The sequence below is a fragment of the Mustela lutreola genome, chromosome 8 (assembly GCF_030435805.1).
Source record: "Mustela lutreola isolate mMusLut2 chromosome 8, mMusLut2.pri, whole genome shotgun sequence".
In the NCBI taxonomy this organism is placed as follows: Eukaryota; Metazoa; Chordata; class Mammalia; order Carnivora; family Mustelidae; genus Mustela; species Mustela lutreola.
The window spans coordinates 51,070,208-51,083,597 of record NC_081297.1 but is presented as its reverse complement, the minus strand read 5'-3'; the positions used below and the strand labels follow the sequence as shown (position 1 = coordinate 51,083,597).

The following is a 13,390-nucleotide window of genomic DNA, read 5'->3' as shown; positions in this document are numbered from 1 at the left end:
GATTTTTTTCACCACAGCGGGTACCTTGCTGATTTCTAGTTGCTTCTTCAGAAAGTGACATTCCACGTTTTGAATGGCAGTTGACATGTAAGACTGTGTCTTCTGGGCTACAGGGCAAGACACCTCACAGGTCCCCATCTCCAGTGGCAGAGAAGGCGGTCCCACTGGGACAGAGGATGCAAGGCAGAACTGCGTCTGGGGCTGAGGGGGGCCTGGTCCAGAGGGAGTGGAGGGAACTGATGGGGAAGGGCTGGGCCTGGTCCAGAGGCTGGGGCTGGGGCTGAGTCAGAGGGTGGGGCAGGGGCTGAGCCAGAAGTAGGGGCAAGGGCTGGGACTGATCCAGAGGCAGGGGCTGGGGTGGGGACATGCTCAGAGTCAAGGGTTAGGATGGGGCCAAAGGGTCATTTAAGACATGGGTCAGTGAGAGGCAGGGAGCCACATTGGCCTGAATCTGGAGCAGCAAGGCATGAGAAAGCTCATGGCTGAAGGGCTCCAACTGGCAGTCCTCAGTGTACCTGTCCAGGGGCTGCTTGCCATAAAAACTGGTGAAAGCCCCCCTTGTCAGAGAGCCTCACCAGGTGGCTACAGGAGACAGGAAGTGTGAGATGCTTCTGCAGCACCTAGGGCCCGGAGAGGTACCCCCAGTCCTCCACGCCCCACACCCACATCACAATGCTCCTGCTGTCCCTCAGCCAGGGGCTTTGGTCACAGTTTGTTCTCATGGATCGTCCCAGGCCCACTAACAGCCCCAAAAGACATTCCCTGCAGCCCTGGGGTCACACCATAGACTTGGGGAGGCCCACCCATGGGAGAAGGGGGCAGATCCATTACCTTTGCAGAAGAGAGAACAGGTCCTGAACCTCTACCAGATCTTGCAGGAAATCTCTGAAAACTGGAAACAGGAGACCAGGTCACAGCAGAAGGAAGGGCCCAGGGGTCTTCCAGGAGGCTGGGTACTATGTCCCTTTAGGGGAGATCTTTAGGGGATTGGGCTCAGGACCCCCAAACAGCATTGTCCAAGGCCACGTGTACACACAGTGATTACAGGATTCATGATGGGAATCGCTTTGTTTTTTTCAAAGTGCTTCATCAGATTCAAGGAATCTGAGCAGAGTTGAACAGCTTGCCCACAGTGGGAGCGAGAGGTCCTGCCCCCAGTCTAGGCCCTGGGGCCCCTGCTGAGTGATACCCATTTCCAGCGCAGAATCTGTGAAGCCTCCAGGTCTCTGATTCCTCCCAGGAGCCCCCCACCTCCCACCCAGTGCTCTGTTTCCTGAAAGATGGGCTCAGGTCCTGGTATCCTGGAGACAGTGGGGCTGGGCCCTCAGAGTAGGGGTTTCAGTGTAACTGGAGCACGCAGGGTTGAATGGCAGAAGCTAACCTTTCAGAGTCTGGTGTTTCTTCTCTTGCTCGTTCTTCTCCGTGGCTCCCCTTGGTACTGAGATAAGAGAACACAGGGAGGCTGGGCTCCCCACCCCAACAGCAGGTGACCCAGTGCTCAGGAGCCCGACCTCCACTGGAGAGGCAGCTCTTAACCTCCGGCCCTTGGCCACTGGTCACTGTGTTTGGGATGCTGTCCTGGACCCCTCCACCACACCTGGACTCTAGCCAAAGATCTTCAGGGAGAAATCCTCATGTCCCTCTAACCCTTGCCCAGGCTGGCTTGTCCTGGATAGATGATGGTCTACTCTCCTGAGAATACACGTTCTATTTTTTCCAATCTCAAGAGTATCTCCATTGACTCAGAAAAGTGGAAAGAATAATAGAAAAGATAGAATCACACTTTGCTGGGTCTAGGCCAAGGGTTCCTTACCTTCCTGCTCTTCCTGTATTTCTTTGTGGTGGTAAGGACGCATCAGGCTGCAAATAGGAAACTAATAGGAAGAAATGCCCCAGTCCACATATGAAGGCAAGGATGGCATTAATTTGCCCAGGAAGTGGGACCGGAGTTCAGTCAACCATCTGAAAATAATTTCTGAGGAAAGAGATAACTGTCCATTTCTTCCCTCTGAAAAGTATTAGTATCTGATCACACTGCTGCCTTCAGGCAACAGAGCTCTGGGTGTGGAGGTGCAGAGACAAGCCCCATGCCCACATCACAGAGCTGTGGTCTGGTCACAAAGGGCCCTTGAGGGCAGGTAAGGGACACAAGTAGCTGGACCACATCCCCTCTCCACCACCAGCCCTGTGGCTCTGTCATCCCTCCACCCTCCCAGGCCTGACACTCCTACCTGCTCACCCTGCTGGAGACAGAGCTTTGTCAATTTGCCAGGTGGCTGTGGGCAAGAGGAGGCATGAGCTGCCACTGCAGGAGCTGTGGCCGGGAGCAGTCCCCATGGCCCTCCATGCCCCACACCCACGTCACAATGCTCCTGCTGTCCCTCAGCCAGGGGCTTTGGTCAGGGTTCCTGTACCCATGGTTCCTCCCAGCCCCCCCCCCCCCAGACAGCCCCAGTGGCTGTTCCCTTCAGCCCTGGGGTCACACCATAGACTCAGGGAGGCCCACCCAGGAGAAAAGAGGGCAGATTCTTTACCTTTTCAGAAGGCACAACAGGTCCTGAACCTCTACCAGATCTTACAGGAGTCTGGGTCACAGCAGAAGGTGGAGCCCAGGGGTCTTACAGGAGGCTGGGTACAGTGTCTCTATAGGGAAGACCTTTGGGGTATTGGACTCAGGAGCCCCAAACTGCACTGTCCAAGGCCACGTGCCCGCACCGTGATTACAGGGTTCATGATGGGGATCGCTTTGTGTTTTCCAATATGCTTCCTCATTCATGACCTTGCTGGGGGAGGAAAGATAGCATGGCCTCAAAGAAGAATCTGAGCAGAGTTGAACAGCTTGTCCACAGTGGGAGTGAGCGGTCCCACCCCCAGTCCATGCCCTGGGGGCCCTGCTGAGTGATACCCATTTCCAGCCCGTCAGGGCTTTGTTCTGGCCCAGAATCTTGGAAACCTCCAAGTTCCCTGCTTCCTCCTGGGAGCCCCCACCTCCCAACCAGTGCTCAGTTTCCTGAGGGATAGGCTCAGGTTCTGGGGTCCTGGAGACAGTGGGGGTGGGCCCTCAGAGCAGGGGGTTCAGTGTAACTGGGGCACGCAGGGGTGAGTGGCAAATGCTAACCTTTCAAGGTCTGGTGTTTCTTGCTTCTCTTGCTTCTCCTTCTCTGTGGCTCCCCTTGGTACTGAGATAAGAGAACAGAGGGAGGCTGTGCTCCCCACCCCAACAGCAGGTGACCCAGTGCTCAGGGGCCTGACCTCCACTAGAGAGGCAGCTCTTAACCTCTGGCCCTCGGCTACCGGTCACGGTGTTTGGGATGCTGTCCTGGACCCCTCCACCACACCTGGACTCTGGCCCAAGATCTTCAGGGAGAAATCCTTATGTCCCTCTAACCCTTGCCCGGTCTGGCTTGTCCTGGATAGATGGTGGTCTACTCTCTCCTGAGAATACATGTTCTATTCTTTCCCATCTCAGGAGTCTCTCCATTGACTCAGAAAAGTAGAAAGAATAATAGAAAAGATAGAATCACACTCTGCTAGGTCTGGGACAAGTGTTCCTTACCTTCCTGCTCTTCCTGTATTTCTTTGTGGTGGTAAGGACGCATCAGGCTGCAAATAGGAAACTAATAGGAAGAAATGCCCCAGTCCACATATGAAGGCAAGGATCGCATTGATTTACCCAGGAAGTGGGACTGGAACTCAGCCAACCATCTGTAAATAATTTCTGAGGAAAGAAATTCCATTTCTTTCCTTTGAAAAGCAATAATATCTGATCACACTGCTGCCCTCAGGCAACTGAGCCCTGGGTGTGGAGGTGCAGAGACAAGCCCCATGCCCACATCACAGAGCTGTGGTCTGGTCACAAAGGGCCCTTGAGGGCAGATAAGGACACAAGTAGCTGGACCACATCCCCTCTCCACCACCAGCCCTGTAGTTCTGTCATCCCTCCACCCTCCCAGGCCTGACACTCCTACCTGCTCACCCTGCTGGAGACAAACCTTGTCAATTTACCTTTCATTCTGCGTGGACCTCAGAGAATACCTGTTCCCCTTAGTATCTCCAGTTGCGCCCCATCAGTTTCATAGCTTAATACCCTGATGTTGTCCCTGGAATTTTGGTTAACTCCCAGGAACTTTTGTCCCTTGTCTGCAGCTCCAGTCTCCCCACATAGTATGTTCTTGCCTTGCATCACCCTAGTACAAAAGGAACTCAAATTTCTTTTGTGCTTCTTTAGCCATGTGCATTTTGAAATTATCTTAAGATGTTTTATTTCAATTCACTTTCACTAACTTCAGCTAGAGAGACTTGGATAATTCATGATTATTCAAAATTTTCAAAGCTAAGGAAGTATAAAACAAAGTGAAATAGTGAAACCTCCCAGGTATGTTTCTCAGTCATTTTGTGAAGGCCAACTTAATCAGAGGGAGCCATATTGTTGTTTATGTAGTAAACTTATATTGACCCTGCCCCTCACAGAGGAACTTACTTGCAAAACCTAGATATAAGGGTGGATCAGGCCAGGTAGAGACAGCCAATTAGTCATGCATGCATACTGTCTCCCTAGCTACCAGTCCCAGGTAGCAAAGCCCAGATACAAGGGCGGTTCAAGTCAGGTAGAGACATCCAATCAGTGGGGAATGCATATATCTACTAGGGGAATTTTAATTCAATTGGACGCCCATGTGTGACCTAACATGACTGTGCAATTTTCTCTGTGTATTGTAGTCTCATTGGCCACCTGTGTGTAGCCAGGCTCAACCACATAGCCTTTACTCTAAAAAAGTGAGTCTGTGAGGCAGGGAGGGGTCGCCTCTTTGCAAGAGGTGGCCCTGACCGGTCAGTTTGATTCTCCATGCTTGGCGTGAAATAAAGCTTTGCTTGACCTTCACTTTGGATCAGTTTTGCTCCTTTGATCATGGATCCTAACACTGGGGGCTCATCCGGGATTAAAGGATGAGAACTGAGCCAGCCTCAGAATTTCTGGGAAAAGCCTCTGGAGGTAAGATCATGGGATCCTGTCTGGTTATGGAGCTCCAGGGAATGGCCCTCTGGGGAGAAGTTGGATGCAGCCATGCTCCCCAGGGCTGGAGTGGATGCGGGGATGCCCCTTCCCTCCACTGGGGGATCACCAGGGTGTTCAAGTCCCCTGGGCAGTCAGGGGATCGCCGAGGGTTCTAGTCCCCCTAAGCGGTCTCTGTGGGTTTGAGTTCCCGTAGGCGGTCTCAGGGGGTTCGAGTCCCCCGACGTTTCAGAGGGTTAGAGTCCCCCTAAGCAGTCACCAGGGGGTTCATGATCCACTAAGGCAGTCAGAGGGTTCAAGTCCCGCTAGGCGATCAGGGGGTTTGAGTCCCCCTAGGAAATCCCCAGTGGCAGGACCGCTGAACCTGCAGTTGTGTTTGTCTTGTCTTTTTGTTGTCTGTTATATTGATTGCTGTGATGAAGGAATGGGGCAAGCAGAGAGTAAGGGGACTCTGACTTTAGTCTCTCTATTCCTCATAATAGATGTGGGGCTTCTCCCTCACTCATTTCGTGTGTTAAGGGCTATGACTGGAGCCAACTGGGTTTAGTGTAACTTGAGACAGAATTCAAGGAATATTCCCAAGCAGCTGCCAAAATCCCCTTTGTTTTGGGGAATTCCTGTCTTCTCTGGCCCGAGATGGACTGCCTATCCCCTTACCCTTGCTGGCGGGAAAGCATGGTGTCTGAAGTAGAGTGGGTCCAGGGGGAATGTGAAATCTGTTAACAAAGAGATGACTAAACTAATGGTTAATTGTCTGTCTCAGGATTTTAATGGGTAACTGTTAAAGTAGCTCTCAAAGTCTTTGGTAACCTGAAACTGTGAAGGGTTGCTTGAATTACAAATGGAATTAAATTTGTTGGACATCAAGGTCTTAACCAAATGGGATATAATGCTAGAGTGTTGGTTGCTGGAAATGGTTTTGTGCTTTTGAAATCTGTTGGTGAACATGTTTTGCGCTTAACTGATTCATTAATTTGCCTTCGAAGAATTCTCTTGTAAAATGACTTCTGCCTTAGAGGAAATTCATATGGAAAGACTCTCAGGACAAATACAGGTCTTTGATATGTTGAAATCCTGGAACTGAAATGGGTAAGAATTTACAGAAGTAAAAGCTGCATTTGGACTAAGCCAGAATTCGTAACATGGGACAGGTGAACTGAAAGATTTTAACTCTCAATGTTTTGTCTTATTTTAAACATTAATGGTTCTATAATGTTTGCTCTTACAGACTAGGGAAACTTTCTTAAGTTATCTGTAACTTACAGAGATGTAAAAGTACTCATTTGTAAACAAATTAAGGTATTCAACTCTTTCTCTCTATCTGAAACCTCTGAAACCAAAAGATCTCAGCAAGTATTCTTTCTTCCATGGCAATCAGTCCTTTGCATAAGTTCAATAAGAATCTGTTCTCCTCTCTTTTGATGGCTGCATAGTATCCCATTGTGTATATATACCACATCTTCTTTATCCATTCATCTGTTAATGGACATCTAGGTTCTTTCCATAGTTTGAGTATTGTAGACATTGCTGCTATGAACATTCAGGTGCACGTGCCCCTTCTGATCATACATTTGTATCTTTAGGGTAAATACCCAGGAGCGCAATTGCTGGGTCATACGGTAGTTCTATTTTAAACATTTTGAGGAACATCCATGCTCTTTTCCAGAGTGCTTGCACCAGCTTGCATTCCCACCAACAGTGTAGGAGGGTTCCTATTTCTCCGCATCCTCGCCAGCATCTGTCATTTCCTGACTTATTAATTTTAGCCATCCTGACTGGTGTGAGGTGATATCTCATTGTGGTTTTGATTTGTATTTCCCTGATGCTGAGTGATGTGGAGCACTTTTTCATGTGTCTGTTGGTCAGCTGGATGTCTTCTTTGCAGAAATGTCTGTTCATGTCTTCTGCCCATTTCTTGATTGGATTATTTGTTCTATGGGTGTTGAGTTTGCTAAGTTCTTTATAGATTTTGGACACTAGCCCCTTATCTGATATGTCGTTTGCAAATATCTTCTCCCATTCTGTCAGTTGTCTTTTGGTTTTGTTCACTGTTTCCTTTGCTGTGCAAAAGCTTTTGATCTTGATGAAATCCCAATAGTTCATTTTTGCCCTTGCTTCTCTTGCCTTTGGTGATGTTCCTAGGAAGACGTTGTTGTGGCTGAGGTCAAAGAGGTTGCTGCCTGTGTTCTCCTCAAGGATTTTGATGGATTCCTTTCTCACATTGAGGTCCTTCATCTATTTTGAGTCTAGTTTCGTGTGTGGTGTAAGGAAATGGTCCAATTTCATTTTTCTGCATGTGGCTGTCCTATTTTCCCAACACCATTTATTGAAGAGGCTGTCTTTGTTCCATTGGGCATTCTTTCCTGCTTTGTCAAAGATTAGTTGACTATAGAGTTGAGGGTCTATTTCTGGGCTTTCTATTCTGTTCCTTTGATCTATGTGTCTGTTTTTGTGCCAGCACCATGCTATCTTGATGATGACATCTTTGTAATAGAGCTTGAAGTCCAGAATTGTAATGTCACCAACTTTGGCTTTCTTTTTCAATATCCCTTTGGCTATTCGAGGTCTTTTCTTGTTCCATATAAATTTTAGGATTATTTGTTCAATTTCTTTGAAAAAGAATGGATGGTATTTTGATAGGAATTGCATTAAATGTGTAGATTGCTTTAGGTAGCATAGACATTTTCACAATATTTGTTCTTCCTGTAGGAGCATGGAACATTTTTCCATTTCTTTATGTCTTCCTCAATTTCTTTCATAAGTACTTTATAGTTTTCTAAGTATAGATTCTTAGCCTATTTGGTTAGGTTTATTCCTAGGTATCTTATAGTTTTGGGTGCAATTGTAAATGGGATTGACTCCCTAATTTCTCTTTCTTCCATCTTGTTGTTGGTGTAGAGAAATGCAACTGATTTCTGTGCATTGATTTTATATCCTGACACTTGACTGAATTCCTGTACAAGTTCTAGCAGTTTTGGAGTGGAGTCTTTTGGGTTTTCCACATATAGTATCATATCATCTGTGAAGACTGATAGTTTGACTTCTTCTTTGCTGATTTGGATGCCTTTAATTTCCTTTTGTTGTCTGATTGTTGAGGCTAGGACTTCTAGTAATATGTTGAATAGCAGTGGTGATAATGGACATCCCTGCTATGTTCCTGACCTTAGTGGAAAAGCTTTAGGTTTTTCTCCATTGAGAATGATATTTTTGGTGGGTTTTTCATAGATGGCTTTGATAATATTGAGGTATGTGCCCTCTATCCCTACACTTTGAAGAGTTTTGAGCAGGAAGGGATGCTGTACTTTGTCAAATGCTTTTTCAGCAACTATTGAGAGCACCACATGGTTCTTGTTCTTTCTTTTATTGATGTGTTGTATCACATTGATTGATTTGCAGATGTTGAACCAACTTTGCAGCCCGGGAATAAATCCCACTTGGTCATGGTGAATAATCCTTTTAATGTACTGTTGAATCCTATTGGCTAGTATATTGGTGAGAATTTTTGCATCTGTGTTCATCAAGGATATTGGTCTGTAGTTCTCTTTTTTGATGGGATCCTTGTATGGTTTTGGGAACAAGGTGATGCTGGCCTCATAAAATGAGTTTGGAAATTTTCCTTCCATTTCTATTTTTTGGAACAGTTTCAGGAGAATAGGCATTAGTTCTTCTTTAAATGTTTGGCAGAATTCCCTGGGGAAGCCATCTGGCCCTGGGCATTTGTTTGGAGATTTTTGATGACTGTTTCAATCTCCTTACTGGTTATGGGTCTGTTCAGGTTTTCTATTTCATCCAGTTTTGGTAGTTTATATGTTTCTAAGAATGCATCCATTTCTTCCAGATTGTCAAATTTGTTGACGTAGAGTTGCTCATAGTATGTTCTTATAATTGTCTGTATTTCTTTGGTGTTAGTTGTGATCTCTCCTCTTTCATTCATGATTTTATTTATTTGGGTCCTTTCTATTTTCTTTTTGATAAGTCTGGCCAGGGATTTATCAACCTCACTAATTCTTTCAAAGAACCAGCTCCTAGTTTTGTTGATTTATTCTATTGGTTTTTTGTTTGTTTGTTTCTATTTCATTGATTTCTGCTCTGATCTTTATGATTTCTCTTCTCCTGCTGGGTTTAGGGTTTCTTTATTGTTCTTCCTCTAGCTCCTTTAGGTGTAGGGTTAGGTTGTATATTTGAGACCTTTCTTGATTCTTGAGAAAGGCTTGTACTGCTATATATTCTCCTCTCAGGACTGCCTTTGTTGTGTCCTACAGATTTTGAAACATTGTGTTTTCATTATCATTTGTTACCATGAATTTTTTCAATTCTTCTTTAATTTCCTGGTTGACCCATTCATTCTTTAGAAGGATGCTGTTTAGTCTCCATGTATTTGGGTTCTTTCCAAATTTCCTCTTGTGATTGAGTTCTAGCTTCAGAGCATTGTGGTCTGAAAATATGCAGGGAATGATCCCAATCTTTTGATATCAGTTGAGACCTGATTTAGGACCCAGGATGTGATCTATTCTGGAGAATGTTCCATGTGCACTAGAGAAGAATGTGTATTCTGTTGCTTTGGGATGAAATGTTCTGAATATATCTGTGATGTCCATCAGGTCCAGTATGTCATTTAAGGCCTTTATTTCCTTGTTTATCTTTTGCTGGGAGGATCTGTCCATTTCAGTGAGGGGAGTGTTAAAGTCCCCTAGTATTATTGTATTATTGTTGATGTGTTTCTTTGATTTTGTTATTAATTGGTTTATATAGTTGGCTGCTCCCATATTAGGCGCATAGATATTTAAATTTGTGATCTTCTTGTTGGACAGACCCTTTGAGTACAATATAGTATCCTTCCTCATCTCTTATTATACTCTTTGGCTTAAAATCTAATGGATCTGATATAAGGATTGCCACTCCTGCTTTCTTCTGATGTCCTTTAGCATGGTAAATTGTTTTCCACCCCCTCACTTTAAATCTGGAACTGTCTTTGGGTCTAAAATGAGTTTCTTGAAGGCAACATATAGATGAGTTTTTGTTTTTTTATCCATTCTGATACCCTGTGACTTTTGATTGGGGCATTTAGTCCATTAACATTTAGGGTAACTATTTAGAGATATGAATTTAGTGCACTGTATTGCCTGTAAGGTGACTATTACTGTATATTGTCTCTGTTCCTTTATGATCTACCACTTGTAGGCTCTCTCTTTGCTTAGAGGACCCCTTTCAATATTTCCTGTAGAGCTGGTTTGGTGTTTGCAAATTCTTTCAGGTTTTGTTTGTCCTGGAAGCTTTTTATCTCTCCTTCTATTTTCAATGATAGCCTACCTGGATATAGTATTCTTGGCTGCATGTTTTTCTCGTTTAGTGCTCTGAATATATCATGCCAGCACTTTCTGGCCTGCCACGTCTCTGTGAATAAGTCTGCTGCCAATCTAATATTTTTACCATTGTATGTTACAGAATTCTTTTCCCAGGCTGCTTTCAGGATTTTCTCTTTGTCACTAAGACTTGTAAATTTTACTATTAATTGATAGGGTGTGGACCTATTCTTGTTGATTTTGAGGGGGGGTTCTCTGCACCTCCTGGATTTTGATGCTTGTGCCCTTTGCCATATTAGGGAAATTCTCTCCAATAATTCTGTCCAATATACCTTCTGCTCCCCTCTCTCTTTATTCTTCTTCTGGAATCCCAATTATTCTAATGTTGTTTCGTCTTATAGTGTCACTTATCCCTCGAATTCTCCCCTCATGGTCCATTAGCTGTTTTCCCCTCTTTTGCTGAGCTTCTTTATTCTCTGTCATTTGGTCTTCTATATCGCTAATTCTTTCTTCTGCCTCATATATCCTAGCAGTGAGAGCCTCCATTTTTTTTATTGCACCTCATTAATAGCTTTTTTGATTACAAGTTGGTGAGATTTTAGGTCTTTTATTTCTCCAGGGAGGGCTTTTATATCTCCAGAGAGGGTTTATCTAATATCTTCAATGCCTTTTTCGAGCCTGTCTAGAACCTTGAGAATCGTCATTCTGAACTCTAGATCTGACATATTACCAATGTCTGTATTGATTAGGTCCCTAGCCTTTGGTACTGCCTCTTGTTCTTTTTTTTGTGTGTGTGTGGTGAATTTTTCTGCCTTGTCATTTTGTCCAGATAAGAGTATATAAAGGAGCAAGTAAAATACTAAAAGGGTGGCAAAGACCCCAGGAAAATAGGCTTTAACCAAATCAGAAGAGACCCCAAATTGTGGGGCGGAGAAAGGGGATAAAAAGAGGTTTAGAAAAAAAAAAACAATTAAAAAAAGAAAACAAATAAAAATATAAAGAAGAATATATATATTTATACATATATATATATGTATATATATATTAGATAAACTGGTTAAAAAACATTAAAAAAGAAAAGGGTAAAAGTTAAAAAAAATTAGCAGCAGAAAAGAAAATGAAAAGAAAAAAATTAAATTAACTGCAAGACTAAAGAATCATGGGGAGAAAGCCATGAGTTCTGTGCTTTGCTTTCTCCTCCTCTGGAATTCCACTGCTCTCCTTGGTATTGAACCTGCACTCCTTGGTAGGTGAACTTGGTCCTGGCTGGATTTCTTATCTTCTGGGGGAGGGGTCTGTTGTAATGATTGTCAAGTGTCTTTGCTCCAGGCGGAATTGCACCACTCTTACCAGAGGCCCAGCTGAGTAATCTGCTCGGGTTTGCTTTTGGGAGTTTTTGTTCCCTGAATGCTTTCCGTAGAATTCCGGAGGATGGGAATGAAAATGGCGGCCTCCCAGTCTCCAGCCTGGAGGAGCTGAGGGCTTGGGCTCCACTCCTCAGTGCGCCCTCAGAGAAAAGCGCCCAATCACTTCCATCTCCCTGGCCTCTGGCCGTGCTCTGACCTCACCGAGCCTGTGACCGGTTCAAGGTAATCCCGAGCTGAGAGTTCACTCCTCGGCTCTGTCTCTGTAGCTGGCTTCCCTGTTCTAATACCTGCAAGCTCTGCGACCCTCAGAGGCCCCGACCCTTCTGTGATCCTGCAGGACCTGGGGCCATGCTATCCCCGCATGGGCTTCACCCCAGTTTAGCCTCTGGAGCGATGTCCCTCAGTGGAACAGACTTTTAAAAGTACTGATTTTGTGCTCCATTGCTCTGCTGCTTGCCGGGAGCCGGCCCCTCCCCCCGCGGTCTATCTTCCCATCGCTTTGGCTTCACTTCTCTGCTAGTCCTACCTTTCAGAAAGTGGTTGATTTTCTGTTTCTAGAAATGCTGTTCTTCTTCTCTTCCATCTCCCGTTGGATTTGTAGGTGTTTGCAATGTTTAGATAAGCGATCTAGCTTATCTCCTGCTACCTGATGTAGTCTCAGCCTGCTACTTATCCACCATCTTGACTCCCAAAATCCATATAATACCCTTTATAGAGAAAAATAACTTACTAGATCCTTGCATGTTGCGTTTATCATCTTCCATGAGGAGCCAAACACATTCTTCACTATCAATAGTGTGCATTTTTTTTTAACCTTACCCACACACCTCTCTCCAGAGAGGACCCTCTTCCCTCTCATAACTCTGGTTCCATCCCTACCTCTCAAAATCACCTCCTTTGAAGTCTATGGTCTTCACCTACACTTTCCTTTTTCCATTTAATCTCTGCTGGCTTTCTTAGATCAAATGCTGAAAGGTTCTGTGGTGTTTCTTAACTAGCTGTTCCACATTCCCCCTTCCCTGTTTCCTGCTCTGCTCCTGAGGGATCAAACTATCCACCTTGACTGCTTACCAAACACACCATAAATCAGCCAGAAACTGTTGGACACATTTCACTATTATAAATAATGCCTAAAATTTGTATCTCTCTATGGTTGTTTCCTTAGGTATGTTCCTAACCAAGAAAGTTCAATGCAACTGGAAGTTTAATTGATACTGAATTTTCTCTCAAATAGTACTAAAGTTTATTGACATTCTTAACAATGTGAATGACCTTGCCTAAGGAATTATTAAAATAGAAAGATAATATATAATATAGTGATGTATAGCCTATGCTATATAATGCAAAAATATAAGGGATTTTATTCATTCATTCATTCTTGGCTGACCTTTATTTTTCAGACTTTTCTGTAATAAACATAACTAGAGGAGACTTGTTTTGTAAATGATATTTAGACACACAGCGAGCAACCTATATGTTTAAAATTTAATATATGTACACGTCACAAGAACACTAAATGTTTGCAACATAGATTTAAAAAAAACAGTGAATTTCACACATTACTGAATGGGATTCAGAGCATTATCAACTCTTTGTATTAGGAAAGAAAAGTTTTATGACATGATTTCCTTTTTTGGTGCTTAAGAGAAGTCCATAAAGATTGTCCTTCCTGAAGATTTACTCTTTTGGGGTCATAGAGCTACCTT

The 13,390-nt window shown here is 44.4% G+C and overlaps 1 long non-coding RNA gene across 1 annotated transcript; it reads right to left on the bottom strand.

The window, feature by feature from the left end:
* Window positions 1-602: 602 nt before the first annotated feature.
* On the bottom strand, window positions 603-3,781 carry LOC131838510 (uncharacterized). Its single transcript, XR_009356626.1, has 5 exons — window positions 3,557-3,781; window positions 3,119-3,179; window positions 2,535-2,783; window positions 1,382-2,276; window positions 603-892 (listed from the first exon to the last, which is right to left on the bottom strand). It is a non-coding gene; the product is annotated as an uncharacterized LOC131838510 (long non-coding RNA).
* Between the last annotated feature and the right edge of the window lie 9,609 nt (window positions 3,782-13,390).